Source organism: Mesoplodon bidens, assembly GCF_964165515.1.
Source record: "Mesoplodon bidens genome assembly, chromosome: 15".
Classification (NCBI taxonomy): domain Eukaryota; kingdom Metazoa; phylum Chordata; class Mammalia; order Artiodactyla; family Ziphiidae; genus Mesoplodon; species Mesoplodon bidens.
The window spans coordinates 49,431,734-49,455,981 of NC_138171.1; positions in this window are offsets into that span (position 1 = coordinate 49,431,734).

Here is a 24,248-nt window from a genome sequence, read left to right on the forward strand (position 1 = left end):
GCATCAGAGGGAGTGCAGATGCCGTGTCTACGCAGATGTGATGGATGCGGAGCCTGTGCCTCGAACAGAGGGTGTGAGACGTGTGTGTAGCATCCGAATGAATGTGCTTAATTTTTATTATCACACAGGTCTTTTATCAGCATATAATTTCAGTTTAATTGATAGCGGCGCTCCCTCCTCCAGGATAATTCATTCGGGTTTATCATTGAAAGCAGAACTAAGGCCCATCCATCCTGGTTTCTCAAGGTGTTGCAGGCTCATCTCCTGGTCCTGGTTTGCCTGTCCATTTAGCTGGTTAGCTGGCTGGTTGAGCAGTCATACTTTAGATCACCTCTGTGGGTTTCCTCTCTTTTCTGAGCCACATTTTTGGCTTGTTCTGTGGAGTCATCAAACCCCTGTTTTCTCTGCAGCTCATTGCTGCAGAATTCTTTGTTTTATTTAAATGAGTTTAAATCACTCAGAATATATTAGATTACCCTCTCCCTTGGGTTGGATCTTTGTAGGGATGGAAGTAAACTGAACAGTTAGCAGTTATCTTTCCTTCTTCTCTTAATTGAACAGGGGCTGGCTGCTGGGAAGATTGGTATTCTGCCCAAAGACATCCCCCAGCATCCATAGCTGGGTTCCTGTTGGGTCCGTAAATACATGAGGCCAGGCTGGGATAAAGGTGTGTCAGGGTTTAGAGCCGGAATCTCGCTGAACAAAGCCCCATTTGAGGCCCTACTTAATCTACGATGGCCAGTCCCTCCTTAACTGGCAGCCATCTGCCTACATAGTAGTTCACAGAGACCTCATGCCAGCGTTTAGTCAGCGTCCTCTTTTGCAAATGATTTATGATTCATAATGAGCAAAAGACTGCTCCTCAGATGACCTGTCAGGGTTAGCCTGACCCAGCACTGGGGTCCATAGGAGAGGAAACTATTCTCCATGTTCTGGGTGGGAGCAATGGAGAGACCACAAATAGGTGCTGCAGACCAGGGCTGCTGCCAGCCTATAGATTGCCTTTGTGTGCGATTGCAAAATATGCCTCCTCTGGGTAGACACAGCCCCACGGCCACACAGTTAGAAGGGGAGGGCTCTTTCTAGGAAGAAAAGTGACTTTCTCCGGGCACACTCAGCTCTGTGCCAGGGAGTGTGTAGTAGTGAGGAGAGTGTGGACTGTATTTCAGTCCTAGACCTGAAGCAGATGCCACTCCTTCTCTTGTGTGCCAGCCTCCCCCAGTGCTGGTTCTTCCCACCTTGAGGGAAAGAATAATCTACCCTCTTTGCCTTTTCTTCCTCATGTCCTCTTCATGTCTTAACCATTCTGCTGTGATGTAGGTATTATGTGTTCCATTTTAGAGATGAGAAAACTGAGGATCAGAGCAGTTTTCCAAGGCTGTGTAGCTTGTAAGTGATTGGGCTTGGCTGATTAGAACTCAAATCTGTCCCAAACCCATGGTCTTTCAACTACATTTCCTTATAAAGTCATTGGATGGATTTGAATTTTCTGTGATCAGGACACATTCATCCTTCGGTATCCATGGGAGATTTGTTCCAGGGACCCCCACGGATAACAAAATCTGCAGACACTCAAGTCCCTTATATAAAATGGTGTAGGGCTTCCCTGGTGGTGCAGTGGTTGAGAGTCCGCCTGCTGATGCAGGGGACATGGGTTCGTGCCCCGGTCCGGGAAGATCCCACATGTCACGGAGCAGCTGGGCCCGTGAGCCATGGCCGCTGAGCCTGCGCGTCCGGAGCCTGTGCTCCGCAACGGGAGATGCCACAGCAGTGAGAGGCCCACGTACCGCAAAAAAACAAACAAACAAACAAAAAAACTGGTGTAGTACAATGAAGACAACAGGCCTTCCAAACCCTAAATCAACTGCGATCGAAATTCGAGGGTGGGACTGTCCTGCAGTGTTGGGTCTCTCCCTCCTCAACCCTGTGATGATGACTTTAGTCTAACTCTAGCTACCAACTCTTTGTCAGGCTCTGTGATACACACTGGGCTTAAGAGGTAAGTGAGCAAAAGGGTTCTCCTGTCTAGTTGGGTGAGATTGACAAGTCCTTTCACCCAGCACACCCATGTCTATTTCTGTTTCTCCATGAGAGGTGCCTGGGGTGAAGGAGGAGCCCTAGACTGGGGATCAGGGGTCTGGGAGCCTCCCCTAAGGCTGGCTGCTGATTTGCTGTGTGATGCCCTGAGCAAATCACCCAACTAGGTGACCAACTCACTCCGGTTTGCTTGGGACTTTCCCAGTTTTAGCACTAAGGGTTCTGTATCCCAGGAACCCCCATTCTCACCCCTGCAAACCGTTGCACAGTTGGTCACCCTACACTCAGCCATAAAACATCCCTCTGGCTCCTTCATGGACTGTAAAGCACTTTGCAGAAAAGAAGGGCCCAGCATTTTTTTCTTTCTTTCTTTCTTTTTTTTTTATTATATAAGTCATGCATGTTGATTGCTGAAAATAGAGATAACCAAAAAAAGACTATGCTAAAATGGCTAATAAACATAAGAAAAGATGCTCAATTTCACTCCTGAAGAAATGCAAATCAAAACAAGATATCATTTTCACCTCTCAGATTGGAAAAGAAAATGAAAACAGTGAGAACACTTAGTTGAAGCTGGAAAGACTGTGGAGGACACATGCCCTTTCATTTTCTGTGGTGGGAATGCAAGTTGGTGCATTGAGAGGTCCATTTGGCATATCTGTCAGTGTTTGAGTGTATGTACATCCTTCGTCCTAGTAAATCCATTTTAAGAATGTGCCCTACAGAAATACTTGCATGGGTCCATGAAGATGTATATGAGAGAATGTCCGATAGAGACTTTTTGTTTTTGTAAGAAAAAATTGGAATTAATCCAGGAGTTCACCAACTGGGGTGAACAGTGGAAAAATTGCACATCATGGAATTTGAGGCATCTTCTTGTGACTCCTGTAGACAAGGGTTCTCAAACGTCAGTGTGTGTCAGAATCCTCTGGAGGGCTTGCTCAAGCAGGTTGCTGGACCTCATTCTCAGAGTTTTTGTTTTTGTGGTCTGGGGTGGAGCTGCAGAATCTGCATTTCAAATAAGCTCCCAGGTGATGCTGCAGGTCCCAAAGTGTGGTCACACATTGAGAACCACGGATACGGAGAGAAATGAGAAAACCTTCTTCAAGTATGACCTAAACCAGATCTGGGAGCAGCACAGTCAAAGACAGAGAGGCCTGGGCAGGGGTCCAGGAGGGGGGTGAGGGGTCTCCTCTGATTTCCCTTCTGTTGGTCTGGAGACCTCACCTGATCCCTCAGAGCATGGGTCACGTAAAATGTGGCTGGATTCCTTGGCAAACATGAATGCCAGGGGTTCCTGCAGAGTGGGTCTTAGCTGTGGGCAGAGGGAGGGAGAAGCTTGTGGGTTGGCCTCACCAGCAAAGGTACAGGGCTGAAAGGAGGAGTGAGGGTCAGCTGGGTGACTCCTGCCAGCTGTGTTTGTTGGTGTCTCTGCTTCTCCCTGGGAACATGGCATTCTGGTTTCAAGGACAACATCAGATGCTTGGGGAAAAGAGGAGCAGGTGTTTTCAGGAGCCAAACCTTGCAAATGAATTAACAGGTGTTGATTGCTGCCAGGCAGAGGTGTGTTATGTGTGGATATTGTTTTCTACCTTCTTCTCCCTTCAATCTCAGACTAACACCATGACCTCATCCTCCTCAGCTAGAGCTGCTACTGAACTCTCCCCATGTACATACTGTGACTTAATTTGGGACTTTTCCCTAAGTACACACTTTTGCTCTGTCTTCTTCATCCAAGGCAATGGTTTGTGGCATGATGAGGAATATGAGAAAGAAGTAGGGAAAAGAACGCTTCTTGCCTCCCTCTTGGAAACCCTCCGTAATTCCCATCACCACCACATTTGCTAGAATTTTTCTCAGTGTCCTGGGAAAGGTCAATGGAGGGATGGAAAAAGACAATAAATCACTGCCACTGCATTGCTCCTCATCCACCAATCTGGACTTGGCTCCATTTCTGGTCTCTGTTTCCCTGGTGGGTTATCTTTTGCTTTCAACAGGCTGACCTAGCTCCTTTAAAATGAATACCTTCTCCGCATATTCTATGCATCACTTCGTAAGGGCATTCTGGTGCCCACTAGCTATTCATTGTCTTATTCTTGAACCACTTTGATCCATGCATTGCAGTTTGCTTTATTGTGGACTTGACTCTTCTGGCTATTGAATTTGCTAGGCATTCTCCCATTTGTCTCTCTTCCTCATCCTTCAGATTCATATGAATTTGGCTCTTCTCAAAAAATTCTTAGTTCTCCACCCGAGCTACACTGTCCCGGGTTATCATGGGTAGTTCCCATTCCTAGTCCTATCCCTAGTAACCTTTGTCTCACCCTTCCCGTACCAGCAACCCACGCCTGCAGACAGAGCAGCCCCCAAAGAAAAGACTGGGAATTCCTTCTGGAGGAATCCCTGGCCTGAACTGGAGAAGAGAAATACGAACTTGGAAGCAAATGTTCCCCACTCATGACAGCCAAAGCCACAAGACTTCAGCCTAACACCGAGTCAACTGTACAGCTCAGAGCAAGTCTTTGAACCCTGAGCCAAAGTGCTAGCCAGTGAATGAATTCCATGATAATCTAGCAAGCAGCACCTCCGCTGTCCACGGTGCTGAACCCCTTCCACCATTTGCCTCTGGGAGAGGAACAGGTTCAAGGAGCCCACGTGAAGGAAATTAAAACCGCCCTGAAACCTAGGTCCCCATCAGGAAGGCGAATACCACTAAATAAAGATCTAGTTAAACTGTTGTTATCTGAGGTCATCTGGTTTGGCTTCAGGTCCACCGATCAAGGAGAAAGGAAATAACGTTGAACACCTGGACAGGCAATGTGCTTGACACTTTGGGTACATTATTTATCTTAATATTTAAAATAACCAGCAGGGGTAGGCATTGTTATCTTCATTTTACTGATGAGGAGGTAGGGGCACAGAGAAGTTGCTCATGCTTTGGCTAAGCTCCTACAGCTATTAAGTGGTGGAGCCAGGCCCCAAACCCAGAGATGCTTATTCCCAAAGCTGGAACTGATGACATTAGACCCACACACCCCTAAGGCTTGGGCTGATGGCTCTTTGTTAGGCAGCTGCTGACATTTGGGCAGGTCACCAGATTTCTTTTCTCCCTGGGACATTTAAAATGTCAAGTCTTTGGGCTTCCCTGGTGGCGCAGTGGTTGAGAGTCTGCCTGCCAATGCAGGGGACACGGCTTCGTGCCCCGGTCCGGGAAGATCCCACATGCCGCGGAGCGGCTGGGCCCGTGAGCCATGGCCGCTGAGCCTGCGCGTCCGGAGCCTGTGCTCCGCAACGGGAGAGGCCACAACGGTGAGAGGCCCGTGTACTGCAAAAAAAACAAAGAAAAAAAAATTCAAGTCTTTGAGACCCTGAAACCATTTCGAAACCCGTCATTGCCCTCAAAAAATACACACTACACCCACACAAATGAAAAAGCTTCATTTACTTTCTCATTTATGGGAAAATGATGTGAATATAAGCAAGACATTCAAATTAAAATTGACCATTTTATTTTAATTGACCTTTGATTCCCAGCTCACTGCCTCCCCAACGTCCCCGTTCTGGCCCCTTCCATCCCTTGCTGTGCTCTGTGATTCATCAGGGCCTGAGGCTCAGCAGCTGTAATTGGTTTGTAACTTCCTGGAATGTCAAAGCCAAGATGGAAATTTTGCGTATCGCTCCACCAATTCCATCCTGGCTTTAATAATAAGTTGGCAGAGGGAAAGGCAGATTTACAGCAGAAGAGAAATGTAATCAAATTTGGAGGTGAAATGCAATAAGTACAAATGCTAGTTTTCATTTGGAAGCTTCTTAGATAAATGTGATCTCACCCAGCTCCCCAGCCAAATCTGTTGTTTCTTCAGGAGCAGTGGAGGGCCTCAGTGGAATAATAATCCTCAGAGGGAGAGTTTGTATCCAGTATTCCCCCACCCCAGCCCCCGCAGAGTGACCCTGGTAGACTGGAAAGCAATGAAGGGAGAGGCATGAAGAGTCAGTTAAGGAGACAAGGCTTAATAGGAGCCTCTGATAAACTGAATACTTGAGGGAAAAGCAGAGTTAAGTACTTGTTAGGCAGTGTAGTAAGTGCCTTACATGTCTTATCTGAGTTTCACAGCAACCCTGTAAGGTAAGTAATGTTATTCTTCCCATTTTATAGAGCAATAAAGTAAGACTTAGGGAGAGGATTCTCAGCTACAGAAAAAAAGGTTCTGTTTGACTCTGCAGCTTGTACTATTAACCCCTCTCTTACAGGAAAGTAACAGCTGACATTTCTTGAATATTTATGTGCCAATCACTCTTCAAGTGCTTCATGAGAACTTTCACTGCATCTCTGTGTGAGAAGTGCTATTGTCATTATTATCTTCATTTACCAAGTGAGAAAACTTTCTGAAGATTGATCCTGTAAAAGTCAGTGAGGGTCATGTGAAAACACGTTCACATCATTAGCTGTTAGCGAAATGTAAATTAGCACCACAACAAGATACCACTATGTATCTATCGGGATGGTTAAATTTTCTTTTCTTTTTAAATAGCGATAACACCAAAGGCTGGTGAGAATGTAGAGGACCTGGATCACTCATTCATTGCTGGTGGGGATGTAAAATGATACAGTCTCTCTCGAAAAAGTATATGGCAGTTTCTTATGACATTAAACATGTGCTTACCATACAATCCAGCAATTTCACTCTTGGGCATTTGTCCCAGAGAAATGAAGACTTAACATTCACAAAGAAGCCTGTACATGAATGTTCATAGCAGCTTTATTCATAATAACCAATAATTGGAAGTAATCCAAATGTCCTTCAATGGGTGACTCGTTAAACAAACAGTGGAACACCCATACTATGAATTACTGGTCAGTAATAGAAAGGAACAAGCTATTGATACATGTAACAACTTGGATGGATCTCAAGGGAATTAGGCTGAGTGGGAAAAAAAAACCAGTCCCCACAGTTTAAAAACTGTGAAATTCCATTTAAATAACATTTTGGAAATGACAAAATTATAGAAATGGAGAATCCAGGTTGCCATGGATTAGAGAATAGAAGAGGGAGGCCGGTGGCTCTGGTTATGAAAGAACAGCACAAGGAATTCTTGTGGTAATGGATCTTGACTGTGGTGGCGGTCACACAGACCTACACACATGATAAACTTGCTTAGAGCTAAACGCACACACGAGCGCATGTAAAATGAGTGAAATCTAAATTAGGTTGGTGGATTGTATCAGTGTCAGTTTCCTGGCTTTGATATTACATTCTACTTATGCAAGATGTTACCACTGGGGAAAACTGGGGAAAAAGATCATACATCTTTTTCTTTTTTTTTCTTTTTTAAAAAACATCTTTATTAGAGTATAATTGCTTTACGATGGTGTGTCAGTTTCTGCTTTATAACAAAGTGAATCAGTCATACATATACATATGTCCCCATATCTCTTCCCTCTTGCATCTCCCTCCCTCCCACCCTCCCTATCCCACCCCTCTAGGTGGTCACAAGGACCGAGCTGATCTCCCTGTGCTATGCGGCTGCTTCCCACTACTGATCTATTTTACATTTGGTAGTGTATATATGTCCATGCCACTCTCTCACTTTGTCCCAGCTTACCCTTCCTGCTCCCCGTATCCTGAAATCCATTCTCTAGTAGGTCTGTATCTTTATTCTCGTCTTGCCCCTAGGTTCTTCTGACAATTTTCTTTTTCTTTCTTTTTTTAATAGTCCATATATATGTGTTAGCATATGGTATTTATTTTTTCTCTTTCTGACTTACTTCACTCTGTATGACAGTCTCTAGGTCCATCCACCTCACTACAAATAACTCAGTTTTGTTCCTTTTGATGGCAGAGTAATATTCCATTGTATATATGTGCCACATCTTCTTTATCCATTCATCCGATGATGGACACTTAGGTTGCTTCCATGTCCTGGCTGTTGTACATAGAGTGCAATGAACATTTTGGTACATGATTCTTTTTGAATTATGGTTTTCTCAGGGTATATGCCCAGTAGTGGGATTGCTGGGTCGTATGGTAGTTCTAATTTTAGTTTTTTAAGGAACCTCCATACTGTTCTCCATAATGGCTGTATCAATTTACATTCCCACCAACAGTGCAAGAGGGTTCCCTTTTCTTCACACCCTCTCCAGCATTTACTGTTTGTAGATTTTTTGATGATGGCCATTCTGACTGGTGTGAGATGATATCTCATTGTAGTTTTGATTTGCATTTCTCTAATGATTAATGATGTTGAGCATTCTTTCATGTTGGCAAATATATCTTCTTTGGAGAAATGTCTACTTAGGTCTTCTGCCCATTTTTGGATTAGGTTGTTTCTTTTTTTGTTATTGAGCTGCATGAGCTGCATGTATGTTTTGAAGATTAATCCTTTGTAAGTTGCTTCATCTGCAAATATTTTCTCCCATTCTGAGGGTTGTCTTTTCATCTTGTTTATGGTTTCCTTTGCTGTGCAAAAGCTTCTGTTTCATTAGGTCCCATTTGTTTATTTTTGTTTTTATTTCCATTTCTCTAGGAGGTGTGTCAAAAAGGACCTTGCTGAGATTTATGTCATACCTATGTTTTCCTCTAAGAGTTTGATGGTGTCTGGCCTTACATTTAGGTCTTTAATCCATTTTGAGCTTATTTTTGTGTATGGTGTTAGGGAGTGTTCTAATTTCATTCTTTTACATGTAGCTGTTCAGTTTTCGCAGAACCACTTATTGAAGAGGCTGTCTTTTCTCCACTGTATATTCTTGCCTCCTTTATCAAAGATAAGGTGACCATATGTGCGTGGGTTTATCTCTGGGCTTTCTATCCTGTTCCAGTGATCTATATTTCTGTTTTTGTGCCAGTACCATACTGTCTTGATTACTGTAGCTTTGTAGTATAGTCTGAAGTCAGGGAGCCTGATTCCTCCAGCTCCATTTTTCTTTCTCTAGATTGCTTTGGCTATTCGGGGTCTTTTGTATTTCCATACAAATTGTGAAATTTTTTGTTCTAGTTCTGTGAAAAATGCCAGTGGTAGTTTGATAGGGATTTCATTGAATCTGTAGATTGCTTTGGGTAGTAGAGTCATTTTCACAATGTTGATTCTTCCAATCCAAGAACATGGTATATCTCTCCATCTATTTGTATCATCCTTAATTTCTTTCATCAGTGTCTTATAATTTTCTGCATACAGGTCTTTTGTCCCCTTAGGTAGGTTTATACCTAGACATTTTATTCTTTTTGTTGCAATGGTAAGTGGGAGTGTTTTCTTAATTTCACTTTCAGATTTTTCATCATTAGTGTATAGGAATGCAAGAGATTTCTGTGCATTAATTTTGTATCCTGTTACTTTACCAAATTCATTGATTAGCTCTAGTATTTTTCTGGTAGCATCTTTAGGATTCTCTGTGTATAGTATCATGTCATCTGCAAACAGTGACAGCTTTACTTCTTCTTTTCCAATTTGGATTCCTTTGATTTCTTTTTCTTCTCTGATTGCTGTGGCTAAAACTTCCAAAACTATGTTGAATAATAGTGGTGAGAGTGGGCAGCCTTGTCTTGTTCCTGATCTTAGTGGAAATGGTTTCAGTTTTTCACCATTGAGGACGATGTTGGCTGTGGGTTTGTCATATATGGCCTTTATTAAGTTGACGAAAGTTCCCTCTATGCCTACTTTCTGCAGGGTTTTTATCATAAATGGGTGTTGAATTTTGTCGAAAGCTTTCTCTGCATCTATTGAGATGACCATATGGTTTTTCTCCTTCAATTTGTTAATATGGTGTATCACATTGATTGATTTGCATATATTGAAGAATCCTTGCATTCCTGGGATAAACCCCACTTGATCATAATGTATGATCCTTTCAATGTGCTGTTGGATTCTGTTTACTAGTATTTTGTTGAGGATTTTTGCATCTATGTTCATCAGTGATATTGGCCTATAGTTTTCTTTCTTTGTGACATCTTTGTCTGGTTTTGGTATCAGGGTAATGGTGGCCTCGTAGAATGAGTTTGGGAGTGTTCCTCCCTCTGCTGTAGTTTGGAAGAGTTTGAGAAGGATAGGTGTTAGCTGTTCTCTAAGTGTTTGATAGAATTTGCATGTGAAGCCATCTGGTCCTGGGCTTTTGTTTGTTGGAAGATTTTTTATCACAGTGTCAATTTCAGTGCTTGTGATTGGTCTGTTCATATTTTCTATTTCTTCCTGATTCAGTCTTGGCAGGTTGTGAATTTCTAAGAATTTGTCCATTTCTTCCAGGTTGTCCATTTTATTGGCATAGAGTTGCTTGTAGTAGTCTCTCATGATCCCTTGTATTTCTAGTGTCAGTTGTTACTTCTTCTTTTTCATTTCTAATTCTATTTTTTTTTTTTTTTTTTTTTGCGGTACACGGGCCTCTCACTGTTGTGGCCTCTCCCATTGCGGAGCACAGGCTCTGGACGTGCAGGCTCAGTGGCCATGGCTCACGGGCCCAGCCACTCCATGGCATGTGGGATCTTCTCAGACCGGGGCACGAACCCATGTCCCCTGCATCAGCAGGCGGACTCTCAACCACTGTTCCACCAGGGAAGCCTCTAATTCTATTGATCTGAGTCTTCTCCCTTTTTTTCTTGATGAGTCTGGCTAATGGTTTATCAATTTTGTTTATCTTCTCAAAGAACCAGCTTTTAGTTTTATTGATCTTTGCTATCGTTTCCTTCATTTCTTTTTCATTTATTTCTGATCTGATCTTTATGATTTCTTCCCTTCTGCTAACTTTGGGGTTTTTTTGTTCTTCTTTCTCTAATTGCTTTAGGTGTAAGGTTAGGTTTTTTATTTGAGATGTTTCTTGTTTCTTAAGGAAGGCTTGTATAGCTATAAACTTCCCTCTTAGAACTGCTTTTGCTGCATCCCATAGGTTTTGTGTTGTTGTGTTTGCATTGTCATTTGTTTCTAGGTATTTTTTGATTTCCTCTTTGATTTCTTCAGTGATCTCTTGGTTATTAAGTAGTGTGTTGTTTAGCCTCCATGTGTTTGTATTTCTTACAGTTTTTTTTACTGTAATTTATATCTAGTTTCATAGCATTGTGGTCAGAAAAGATACTGATACGATTTCAATTTTCTTAAATTTACCAAGGCTTGATTTGTGACCCAAGATATGATCTATCCTGGAGAATGTTCCATGAGCACTTGAGAAGAATGTGTATTCTGTTGTTTTTGGATGAAATGTCCTATAAATATCAATTAAGTCCATCTTGTTTAATGTATCATTTAAAGCTTGTGTTTCCTTATTTATTTTCATTTTGGATGATCTGTCCATTGGTGAAAGTGGGGTTTTAAAATCCCCCACTATGATTGTGTTACTGTCAATTCCCCCCTCCCCATTTTTTTTTTGTGGTACACAGGCCTCTCACTGTTGTGGCCTCTCCCGTTGTGGAGCACAGGCTCTGGACTCACAGGCTCAGCGGCCTTGGCTCACGGGCCCAGCCACTCCGTGGCACGTGGGATCCTCCCGGACCGGGGCATGAACCCGTGTCCCCTGCATCAGCAGGTGGACTCTCAACCACTGCACCACCAGGGAAGCCCCTCAATTTCCCCTTTTATGGCTGTTACTATTGGCCTTATGTATTGAAATGCTCCTATGTTGAGTGCATAAATATTTACAATTGTTATATCTTCTGCTTGGATTGATCCCTTGATCATTGTATAGTGTCCTTCTTTGTCTCTTGTACTAGTCTTTGTTTTAAAATCTATTTTGTCTGATATGAGAATTGCTACTCCAGCTTTCTTTGGATTTCCATCTTTTGATTTCCATCCCCTCACTTTCAGTCTGTATGTGTCCCTAGGTCTGAAGTGGGTCTCTTGTAGACAGCATATATACGGGTCTTGTTTTTGTATCCATTCAGCCAGTCTATGTCTTTTGGTTGGAGCATTTAATCAATTTACATTTAAGGTAATTATTGATATGTATGTTCCTATTACCATTTTCTTAATTGTTTTGGGTTTATTATTGTAGGCCTTTTCCTTCTCTTGTGTTTCCTGCCTAGAGAAGTTCCTTTAGCGTTTGTTGTGAAGCTGGTTTAGTGGTGCTGAATTCTCTTAACTTTTGCTTGTCTGTAAAGCTTTTAATTTTTCTGTCAAATCTGAATGAGATCCTTGTTGGGTAGAGTAATCTTACTTGTAGGTTTTTCTCTTTCATCACTTTAAATATGTCCTGCTCCTCCCTCCTGGCTTGCAGAGTTTCTTCTGAAAGATTAGCTGTTAACCTTATGGGGATTCCCTTATGTGTTACTTGTTGTTTTTCCCTTGCTGCTTTTAATATTTTTTCTTTGTATTTAATTTTTGATAGTTTGATTATTATGGGTCTTGGCGTGTTTCTCCTTGGATTTATCCTTTATGGGACTCTCCGTGCTTCCTGGACTTGCTTAACTATTTCCTTTCCCATATTAGGGAAGTTTTCAACTATAATCTCTTCAAATATTTTCTCAGTCCCTTTCTTTTTCTCTTCTTTTTCTGGGACCCCTATAATTCGAATGTTGGTGCATTTAATGTTGTCCCAGAGGTCTCTGAGACTGTCCTCTATTCTTTTCATTCTTTTTTCTTTACTCTACTCTGCAGTAGTTATTTCCACTATTTTGTCTTCCAGGTCACTTATCTGTTCTTCTGCCTCAGTTATTCTGCTATTGTTCCCTTCTAGAGAATTTTTAATTTCATTTCTTGTGTTGTTCATCACTGTTTGTTTGCTCTTTAGTCCTTCTCTGTCCTTGTTAAACGTTTCTTGTATTTTCTCCATTCTATTTCCAAGATTTTGGATCATCTTTACTATCATTATTCTGAATTCTTTTTCAGGTAGACTGCCTATTTCCTCTTCATTTCTTAGGTCTGGTGGGATTTTTGCCTTGCTCCTTCATCTACTGTGTGTTTCTCTGTCTTCTCATCTTGCTTAACTTTCTGTGTTTGGGGTCTCTTTTTCACAGGCTGCATCTTCATAGGTCCCGTTGTTTTTGGTGTCTGTCCCCAGTGGCTAAGGTTGGTTCAGTGGGTTGTGTAGGCTTCCTGGTGGAGGGGACGAGTGCCTGTGTTCTGGTGGATGAGGCTGGATCTTGTCTTTCTGTTGGGCAGGTCCACGTCTGGTGGTGTGTTTTGGGGTGTCTGTGGCCTTATTATGATTTTAGTTAGCCTCTGTGCTAATGGGTTGGGTTGTGTTCCTGTCTTGCTAGTTGTTTGGCATAGGGTGTCCAGCAGTGTAGCTTGCTGGTCGTTGAGTGGAGCTGGGTCTTGGTGTTGAGATGGAGATCTCTGGGAGTTTTTCACCGTTTGATATTACATGGGGCTGGGAGGTCTCTTGTGGACCAGTGTCCTGAACTTGGCTCTCCCACCTTAGAGGCATAGCCTTGATGCCTGGCTGGAGCACCAAGAGCCTGTCCTCCACACAGCTCAGAATAAAAGGGAGAAAGAAAGAAAGAAAGAAAGAAAGGCAGGCAACAACAACAACCATAAAAAAACAGGACAGACACAACCCTAGGACAAATGATAAAAACAAAGCTATACAGGCAAAATCACACACGGAAGCATACACATACACACTCACAAAAATAGGAAAAGGAGAAAAAAAATATATATCGTTGCTCCCAAAGTCCACCTCCTCGATTTGGGATGATTCGTTGTCTCTTCAGGTCTTCCACAGATGCAGGGTACATCAGGTTGATTGTGGAGATTTAATCCACTGCTCCTGAGGCTGCTGGGAGAGATTTCCCTTTTTCTTCTTTGTTTGCACAGCTCCTGGGGTTCAGCTTTGGATTTGGCCCCGCCTCTGCATGTACGTTTCCTGAGGGCGTCTGTTCCCTGCCCCGACAGAACGGGGTTAAAGGAGCAGCTGATTCCGGGGCTCTGGCTCACTCAGTTCGGGGGCAGGGAGGGGTATGGATGCAGGGCGAGCCTGCAGTGGCAGAGGCCAGTGGGACATGGCACCAGCCTGAGTCGCGCCGTGCGTTCTCCCAGGGAAGTTGTCCCTGGATCCCGGGACCCTGGCAGTGGTGAGCTGCACAGGCTCCCGGGAGGGGAGGTGTGGAGAGTGACCTGTGCTCGCACACAGGCTTCTTGGTGGCGGGAGCAGCAGCCTTAGCGTCTCATGCCCGTCTCTGGGATCCGCGCTGTTAGCCGCAGCTCACGCCCGTCTCTGCAGCTCCTTTAAGCAGCGCTCTGAATCCCCTCTCCTGGCGCACCAGGAAACAAAGAGCGAAGAAAAAGTCTCTTGCCTCTTCGGCAGGTCCAGACTTTTCGCCGGACTCCCTCCGGGCCAGCCGTGGTGCACTAACCCCTTCAGGCTCTCTTCCTGCCGCCAGCCCCAGTCTTCTCCCTGCGCTCCGACCGAAACCCGATACCCGAGCCTCAGCTCCCAGCCCCGCCCGCCCCGGCGGCCGAGCAGACAAGCCTCTCGGGCTGGTGTGTGCCTGAGGGCACCGATCCTCTCTGTGCGGGCATCTCTCCGCTTTGCCCTCCGCACCCCTGTTGCTGCGCTCTCCTCCGCGGCTCCGAAGCTTCCACTCCGCCACCCGCAGTCTCCGCCCGCGAAGGGGCTCCTAGTGTGTGGAAACCTTTCCTCCTTCACGGCTCCCTCCCACTGGTGCGGGTCCCGTCCCTATTCTTTGTCTGTTTTTTCTTTTTTCTTTTGCCCTACCCAGGTATGTGGGGGAGTTCCTTGCCTTTTGGGAGGCCTGAGGTCTTCTGCCAGCGTTCAGTACGTGTTCTGTAGGAGTTGTTCCACATGTAGATGTATTTCTGATGCATTTGTGGGGAGGAAGGTGATCTCTGCGTCTTACTCTTCCACCATCTTGAAGCTCCTCTCTATGATCTTTTTCTATTTTGTTCTTAAAACTGCACGTGAATCTACAATTTCTTAAAATAAAAAGGTTTTTTTTTTATGTCAATGAGAGAAATGGATGGAGAGAGGACAGGGGGAAGAAACAAAGGCCCTCGTCCAAGTCCACACATTGGGCAATCAAGCTACTTGTGCTCATCAGAGCCTTGGGCTCATATCCTCTGCTCTGTGCCACCTCCTCATCTGATAAAAGACTGTTATGTCCTCTACTTCTGGGACCTTCCCCTTCCTCTCTCCATCTAAGCCTAGCGATGTGATCAATCAAGGGGTCTTGAACCCTCAGTAGCAAGGCCCAGGCTTTTACCCACATTCAAGGTTGGGCATGTGAGTTCTGTGTCCACCACTCCCACAGCAGAGAGGAGGGGTGCAGGAGGGCTCTTTGACTCTGCAGCTTATTCTAAGCCATGTTGGGTTAGAGGGATCAACATGGACACTGAGAAGGAGAGACTCTTTAGTTCTAAAGGGACCATTGAAACAGAAATTTCTGAGTGCCATTTTCCTACCATGTAGAAATAGTATACCTGAAAATAAAGTAAGATCAGAGGTGAGGGACAGAGGAAGGGAGGGAAAAGCTGATGATAAAAATTGAGCATCTGGGCTTCCCTGGTGGCGCAGTGGTTGAGAATCTGCCTGCCAATGCAGGGGACACGGGTTCGAGCCCTGGTCTGGGAAGATCCCACATGCCGTGGAGCAACTAGCCCCGTGAGCCACAAATACTGAGCCTGCGCGCCTGGAGCCTGTGCTCCGCAATGAGAGGCCGCGATAGTGAGAGGCCCGCGCACCGCGATGAGGAGTGGCCCCCACTTGCCGCAACTAGAGAAAGCCCTCACACAGAAACGAAGACCCAACACAGCCATAAATAAATGAATAAATAAATAAATTAATTAAAAAAAATTGAGCATCTGTGTCTGTATATCTATATCAATATTTATATGTATAAATACCTTTATATGTATATCTATATCATCTATGTCTATATTTATATGTATATCTATATCTATATCAATGTCATCTCTCTGTATTCATATCTGAAGCATTCAAACTCATGGACTTCTTTGGGATGTGAAGCAGTATGTTTACTTTTTGGGTGCTTAAGTTATGTTTGAGTATCATTTCTATTCTTTGCAACCAAAGAGTCCCAGCATATAACCTCCCACCTGCTATATGCCTCCTAGCACTTTGCCCACCAGCCCAAGCCCTACTCAACCTTGGAACTCATTAGTAAACTCACAACCCTGTATGTGCTGAGAGCTGGCCAGCTCCCAGATATTTGAAGGCTCTAATCTGAGCTTCCCTCTGCAGGGTGTTCTGAGCCCTGTCTGAGGAGGGGGAAAAGGAAGGCTGTGTCCTGAGATGGGATCAGTGCCTCTGAGGTGAGGCGTAGCAAGCTCCAATCTACAATGGGTTTCCTTGGAGGCTATGCCTTAGAGTCTGTTTCCCACTTCATTTGTCAGTTCATCTCTAAAATGACTTAACAGTGGGACTCTGGGAATGCAGATTCTCACCAAGGCTCTGACACTAGCTGGGGACATGGGGCACCACCGCCAGTTTCAAGGGAGATGAGAATAGCTGCCCTCATTGCCTGGGATTTGTCCCCACCAATGAAGGCTAATTTTGGAAGCCTGGAGTCTTCTGTTGCTAGTAACTAGACCAGAACCATGGGTGAAATCATAGCATAAAGGTCGTAGCACCTCACTGAGGTCGTCAAAGAATGTTTGAGGTCATAGCCAGGTTCTGGGAGCTTGCTCTACAGGTTGAGGGAGAGGGAAGCACAAGTCTTGGTGAGCTTTGAAGTGGGTGAGTGTCAGGAAGTTCAAGCATGTAGGGGGATCCATTCTTGCACCTGTATCAGGAAGGCAGCCTTGAGGTCCCCCTCCCCACACCACCCCTGATGCCCTGTCAGATAACAGCTATGCTGGGGCACCCCATGTTGGTCAGGAGGCAGGTACCATCTGATGTTACCCCACTTCACCAATTCTTCCTTCCTCCCTCCATTCTGCCTCACACTACCCCTCCCTCCTCTCTCCCCCATTCACCACACCCCGTCCCACTTCAACCACACTCCTCCTCTGCTTGCTGCCTGCTCCACTCATTTCTCTTCCATTTATGCCATATTTCCTGTTTCATTCCAGCCACACCCTCCCCTTTGCCGCATTCCACTTACCTGCATTTCCTCCCATTCAATGCTGAATCTAGAATCCAGCCTACTCAGCAATGCCTGGGTCAAATCCCAGGCAACGAAGGCAGCTGTTCTCATCTCCTTTTGGCAGATGAGGAAACTCAGAGTGAGAGTTGCCTGTGACTCCCTCCAAAACATGGCACGAGAGAATGACCTAAGAAGAGTGGTTCCAGAATCTCAAATGAAGAGAACAGCTGTTACTCTGGCTGGCACTGTTCTAAGAACTTTAATTCTCTTAAACAGCTTAATGAGGTAGATACAAGCATTATCTCCATTTTTCAGATGAGTAAACTGAGGCATGCAATACTAATTAAATTCCAAGGGCAAACAGCCACTGAGTGGAATAGCCAGAAATTGACCCTGGTGTCCATGTTTTCATCCACACTCAGTAGCAGTGGTGGATGTTTATATGAGAAGGTAGCCAAGGGCTGTTTTGATTTCCTACCTTGACTAGATATTTGTGACGTTTAAACATTTTCAGGTATCTAGTTACTTCCTCCAAGCTTATATCCAAGGGGATGATTTTGCCTAAAACTTATAGGCCGTAGGAAACACCTTCTCCCAGGGCAATAATAAACAGTCTTTCCCAAAGTTTAGTCTCTCCCATGCAGCATTAGAAGTAGCCATATTGTGTAACCAGGCAGGATGCAAGGTCGGGGATGGAATGCTGTCAGGAGACAAGGGAGAAATTCACTTGCTGCTCTGTCTTGGGCAAATCCCCATCTTCTCTTCCTGGACTCCTCATCACTTTAGGATTTTTTAATGCCTACTTGGGATATTTGGAGGATATGCGCTTTTTACTAACCATTGTAGTGCTTGAGTCCCCCTCCTTTACCCCACATCCCGATGGATACCAACATTAAATCCATCCTTCACAGCAGTGAGACCAGTGTTTCTCACAGCAAAGTCCGTGGCCAGGCTCCACCCCAGACCCACTGGGCCCAGAAATCTGCATTTTACTAAACCATACCCAAGCTAGGTAAAACTAAGTCAAAGGAAAGATTGAAATTGAACTGAGAAAGGCTCTGAATTTTAGAGGACAGTTTAAAAAATACGCAGGCAATGGGAGTTGAGTTTTTCACTAGGGGGCTCTGTTTGATAGATAAATTTGGGCAGGATGGAGAGCTGCAATGTTTAAGGCTGGATTTGAAGACTTTAAGCATTGAAAAGATCTCATTCCTCAGATCACCACTGTTACTTCAAAATAAAAATAATACTGAAGCATAAAACACAAAGTGTACATGTTGAAATAGCTTCCTCCTAGATGTGCTAATTGGCAAATGTTGAGTAAGTTTATTGAAATGCAAACTGTTTTATTTTGGGGCTGCCCCTGCTTAGTTGGTGTCCTACAGATGATGCTTCTTCTGCCTCAAGTCATCTGGCTCTGGTAACATTCATTCGTTTGTTCTTTCACTCATTCGTGCAACAAATATTTATTGAGCTTGGCACAGCAATTAACCAAAAAGCAAATATCTTTGCTTCCACAGAGCTTGCATTCTAGTGCTGGGGAGACAGGCGAGAAACAAAGTCAATATGTAAAATCTATGGCGTGTTAAGAGTTATAAGTCCTCCGGAGAAAAATAAGATGGAGAAAGGGGAGAAAAGTTCTGGAGCTTGGAGGAGGGCTTATCAGGGAAGTCTTCTCCCAAAGTGAGGTTTAAAGAAAGTCCTAAAAGAGGTGAGGGAGCCACGTGGTCCTGCAGGAGGAGGGTGCAGGCAGAGAGGACAGCGCTTTGCCTAATCCTGTAGCAGCCAAGACGCAGACCCCTGACTCCGCACAAAAAGCCCTAAACAATCCCCAGTTCTGAGGGAAGCCAAGCTGGGCGGCCGCTCCCATCTCATTACAGCAGCAAAGCTTGACCTCATTGCCCGGTGGCCTTAGGGGCTGTCACCCAAACCCTGCCGACAGGTACCACCTTCTCCCTGTGGGTTCAGGTCAGATCTGTTCAGTGAAGACCAATTAAGCACCGATCCTGTGCCCAGACCTGTGCCAGGACCCGTCAGAGCCTGGCCTGCAAACCTGACACAGAAAAGTAGAATCCAAGTGTGAGGGTCAGAGAAGAGGCGTGGAGTCAGCCTGGGGGCAGCAGTTGTTTGGTTTGCTCTCATCCCACCCCCATCATTCCTGCTCCCCAGACACGCTGCTGCTTTCAGATTTGTTCTTCGTGTCAGGGCTTTTGCTGTTTCTTTCCCTTGGATTCTCTCTCCCCAGACTTCCCCAGGGGTCAGTTCTCACTGTTCTGGCTTCAGCCTAGTGTCACCTCCCCAGGAGCGTCTCCGAGATGGCCCTGCAGTCTGTGTCGCTGTTACTATGTGCCTCGTCCTTTTTTTCCATCCTATCATTGTCCCCACCACCAACTGAGATGACTGTTGTCGCGGTCCCCTCTCCCCTACCCTCCCCGCGGGAGCTGGGACCCAGTTTCTCCCATTTGCCCCCTCCATCCCCAAGGCCTCAAAAATAGGAGGTGCTCAATAAATATCAGCCAACAAATTTATTTACTGAGCAAGGGGCCATCGATGCTTTACCTGAATAACCCATGCCGTCTGCCCAGCTCTCCTCCTGCCTGCACCCCCCTGCCTGCTCCTGAGGCCCCTGAAGTACATTCTCGGATATTCTCACTGACCATGGAGAACTGTTATTATCCATCCTACAAAAAGGAGGGCAAAGTGATGGTTAAGAATATGGATTGGACATCAGATGGGTTTGCTTTGGCCTCTGGCTCCTCCACTTTCAAACTGTGCCCTGGGCAAGTTAATTAACCTATCGGAACCTCAGTTTCCCCACCTGAGTAGAGCTGCTTTCAGTAAACTGTAGTCTTTGTTATTCTACCCAAATAACAATGGTTACTAACTCCTCTGTCCAGAGGAGAGGTTTGTACCACTTTCTTCCTGAGATGAGCGCCCTGGCCCAGGCTGGAGCCCCCAGGGACTCCTGCAGAGAGACCGACAAAAAGGGAAAGTCCAAACTCAGTGATTGTGCTGCTGGGGACCAAGAGTTAATGATCCGGGGACGCTTAATGAGCTTCCTCCTCTGCTCTCTCCCATTGCAGGTGGCATGGCAGTCTTCCAGGACCAGAGGCTGCTCCCTGCACCTGCCCCTCCACATCCAATTTGTTTGCAGTGTCCTAAAAAGCTAACCAAGCTGAAATCGCTGATACCAAGGCTCTAAAAGTCCTGCACCAGTATTTAGTGTTCTCCAGGGCTCCAACCTTGTCCCTGCCTCCTAATCCTTTCCATCTGTTGGGAGCAGTTGAGGGATTCAGCGATGATAACTGCCGAGATGATCTCTTCTGCTTGGGGCTGGGAGCACAGCTGTCCTGGAGGCTTGCTTCTTGTGAATTCCTGCAGTGTCCCTTCTCATGCCTGAGCACTCTTCCTGGGGCTTCTGAGGAAGTCCCATGCATTAGTGTCACAATTATATTATGATATAATAAAGCTGCTGGTGATTATCTTGGAGAGGTGGCAGGCCATGGTGGCATAGAGCACAGATTGGGAATCGGGTTGCCTGGATTGAATCCTGGCTCCGTTTAATAACTGTGTGATCTTGGCCCAAAATAATGTTATCTTATCTATTACATACAGCCTGCCTCGTGGGAGCCAGACATTGTTCATAAACCCCCAATATAATAATAATAATATATATATATATATATATATATATATATATTTATTTTTGGCTGTGTTGGGTCTTTGTTGAGGTGCGCAGGCTTCTCATTGCGGTGGCTTCTTTTGTTGCAGAGCGTGGGCTCTAGGCATGCGGGCTTCAGTAGTTGTGGCTCACAGGCTTAGTTCCTCTGCAACATGTGGGATCTTCCCGGACCGAGGCTCGAACCCATGTCCCCTGCATTGGCAGGCGGATTTTTAACCACTGTGCCACCAAGGAAACCCAAAGCTCACATGATTATATTAAGCTCACTGGATGATCTCCCTTTTGATGAACTCGAAGGCAACAAATTAGTAACCTTAATTACACCTGCAAAATGCCTTTTGCCACATAAGGTAATGTGATCACAGGCATGTTTTTGCATCATATTCACAGTCCTGGGGATTCGAGCAGGAAATCATGGTGTCGTCTTAGAATTCTGCCGACCTCATCTACGCTGCCTTGAATTTTAGAATGTTCAAACTTCACCTTTCCTTGGGGCACAGGAAAGGTGATCGCTTGATGCTGGATTTGGGGGAGACCCTCACTAGGGCAAAGCGTCCAAGGATGCTTGAAGGGAGTGGGATTAAGAGTCAGAAGGATGATTAATCTTGGATGAAGGACAGACATTTTATTTGCTTATCCAGCCATGTTTATTGAGAATCTCTAGGTGCCCAGGATCTAGCAGTGAACAGAATAGACACAGTCCATGCCCTCATGGAGCTGATGGTCTGGTGGATGATGAGGGTTCCCCAAAGAGAAGTATGGGGTTCAGTGGGGGGAGGGAAACGAAGGCTAGCCTGTCATCTGAGGGCAAAGAGGGCAGGGGTTCAGGTAAATTTTTACAGCTTATGTGAGGAATGGGAAGGACACCATCTCCTCGGTGAGGTGGAGCTCAAACAATTCTAGGCTGATCTAAAGAGCACTGAGTCCTCTAAGGATCCTGAGCTCCCCTCGTGCCCCAGGGATCACCAGGAAACTCTGTCTCAGCTTATTAGCTTAGCCTGGCAGTCACTAACTTGAATATAGAAATGCCTACAAGGGCAGGAACTTGACATAAATAAATGGCGCATCTGAGTGTGAACAAAAGAATAGGGCAAGTGTGATAGCAAATGGTGACTGGCCTGCGGCTTTGGTGTCAGGATGGTAACAGGGAGTGCTGGGGTCCCCACACACTGGAGCATGGACACCTGTCTACAGGGGTTGCCAGTACCTACTCCAGCTGATTGTACCATCAGGAACAAATCATCAGGTCTTCTGATTTTTGACAAAATTCAGATGATTTTGTGGAAAATCCCCGATTTTAAAAATTTAAGTAATTTTTTTAAATGTAAAGATCTTCAGAGAGGTAACATACGTACAGGTGTCTGTGGCACAGGGCCAGCCTGCAGGCATCTATTTGTGAACTTCAGTAGAGCTGCCTGCACTGAGTTGTGTTTGGGTGTCGCATCATCAGCTTTTTTTTTTTTTTTAAATATTTATTTATTTATTTTGGTTGCACCAAGTCTTTGTTGCGGCACGTGGGATCTTCGTTGCGGCATTCCGTCTTCTCAGTTGCGGCATGCATGCAGGATCTTGTTCTCCGACCAGGGATTGAACCTGGGGCCCCTGCATTGGGAGTGTAGAGTCTCACCCACTGGACCACCAGAGAATTTCCCCCCATCATCAGCTTTAACTGAGAAGTGCAGGTGGCCTCTGTATCCCAGGGTTCCCAGCCTGAAGTTATGCATCAGAAATGCCTTTGCACACTTTCAATGGAGGAAACCTTGTGTCTCCTTGAGATTTCTCTTTCTCCCCTTCCATTGTGACCATGGGAACAATCGCATTGCCCTCTCTGCCATGCATGTTAGAAGCTCACAGTTCAATTCAAATGTTTGCTCCTCTGGTATCCAGTGTCTACCTTTTCCTCCTCATGGTCTCCTCAACTGAGGCAGCTGTCCAAGCTTCTGTTCCATTTCCTAGTACCTACCATCTGACTCTGGGCTGGGAAGCTAACTATTTTATTTACCTTAGTATCTACAGTGTCTAATACATGGGAGGCACTCAATAAATATTTGAGTGTTGGGCAAATGATGAGTTGCCCATTATTTTTGGTTGATACAAGAAATAGACATGTGTGAAAAGAACACTTTTGTAGACACTATTATTGAAAACTCAACCCTTAAGTTCCCTTAATGAATTAGAGTGACCAACAGTCCTCACGTGTCCAAGAATGAAGGGGTTCTTGGGATGCAGGACTTTCAGTTTTAAAACCAAGATAAAAGAGTTTCCCAAGACACAAAACTTTCAGTGCTAAAACTGGGAAAGTCCCGGGAAAACTCAGCTGGTCACCCTCCCTTAAATAAAAACTCAAAGGAAAACAAGATTCTCTTGAAGCTCAAAAAATGGAAAAAGACCATTTCTCCTGCTAAATAGGGATGATTCCTTTTATCTGCTGATGGGAGGTTTGAAAATCTCATGTTCCCTCTTTACCTTGACCTCTAAGAAACTCCAGGGTAAATTCTCTGGATCATGTCAGCAGCATCTGTCAGTCTAGGTTGTCTGAGATAATTGTTTCATTGACTCTGCCTTGTTTTTTTAAAATCTTTTCTCTCTTTAAAAGTGTTAACATGGTGTAAATTGCACCCAGAATTACATTAAATAATTTATGCCAAGCAAACATGAGAGAAAGCCTATGTCCTTTGCCTTTTTGCTTCTCTTCAATTGGCTATTATTTCATTCTATGTGTGTATTACTTCAGGGGTTGGCAAACTATGGCCTGTGGGTCAAATCTGGGACCACTGCCTCTTTTTGTAAATAAATTTTTACTGGAATAACAGTCATACTTATGAACTTATGTATTGTCCATGGCTGTTTTCATGTTACAAGGGCAGAGTTGAGTAGTTGCAACGGACACTGTGTGACCCACAAAACCTAAACTATTTCCTCTCTGTAGTCTGTCAACCCCTGCATTATGTCACAAACCACAAATCCTTTTGAAAGGATTTATATAGAATTTCAAATTTTACATACATATTACCCTTTCTGTTCCCAAATGTAGTTTCAAAATTTATACATGTATGTGTATATATATTCTGTTTACAAAAGTAGTACATGCTAATTATAAAAATGTTAACATCACAGAAATACGTAATGATGATAGTAACCATCCCTTTTTAAACTTAGTTCCTACTGGTAAGCCTCAGTTAACTAGTCAGTGTAGATTCCTCCTGATTCCTTTCAGTGCATAAACTAATTCACATATATCATTAAAATAATACTAAAAAAGACATAAATCTCTCTGTGAGCACATTTTCCTGGGTAAGCATTTTTAAATTCTCCATCAGCAGCATTTTTCACCCAGGTCTCCACTGGCACATTTGCAGACATTCTCACTCATTGTTTCCAATATCTTTCCTCATTGATCTAGTTTAATCAGAAGCCCTTTCTAACTCGTCTTCACAATAGCAACATCACTGCAAGTTCTAATTATTCCTGGTGCCTCTCATTTTAATGATTCTTTTTTACCACTACGAATTACTGTTACTTTAAAACATCTCTCAGAACAAATGAGG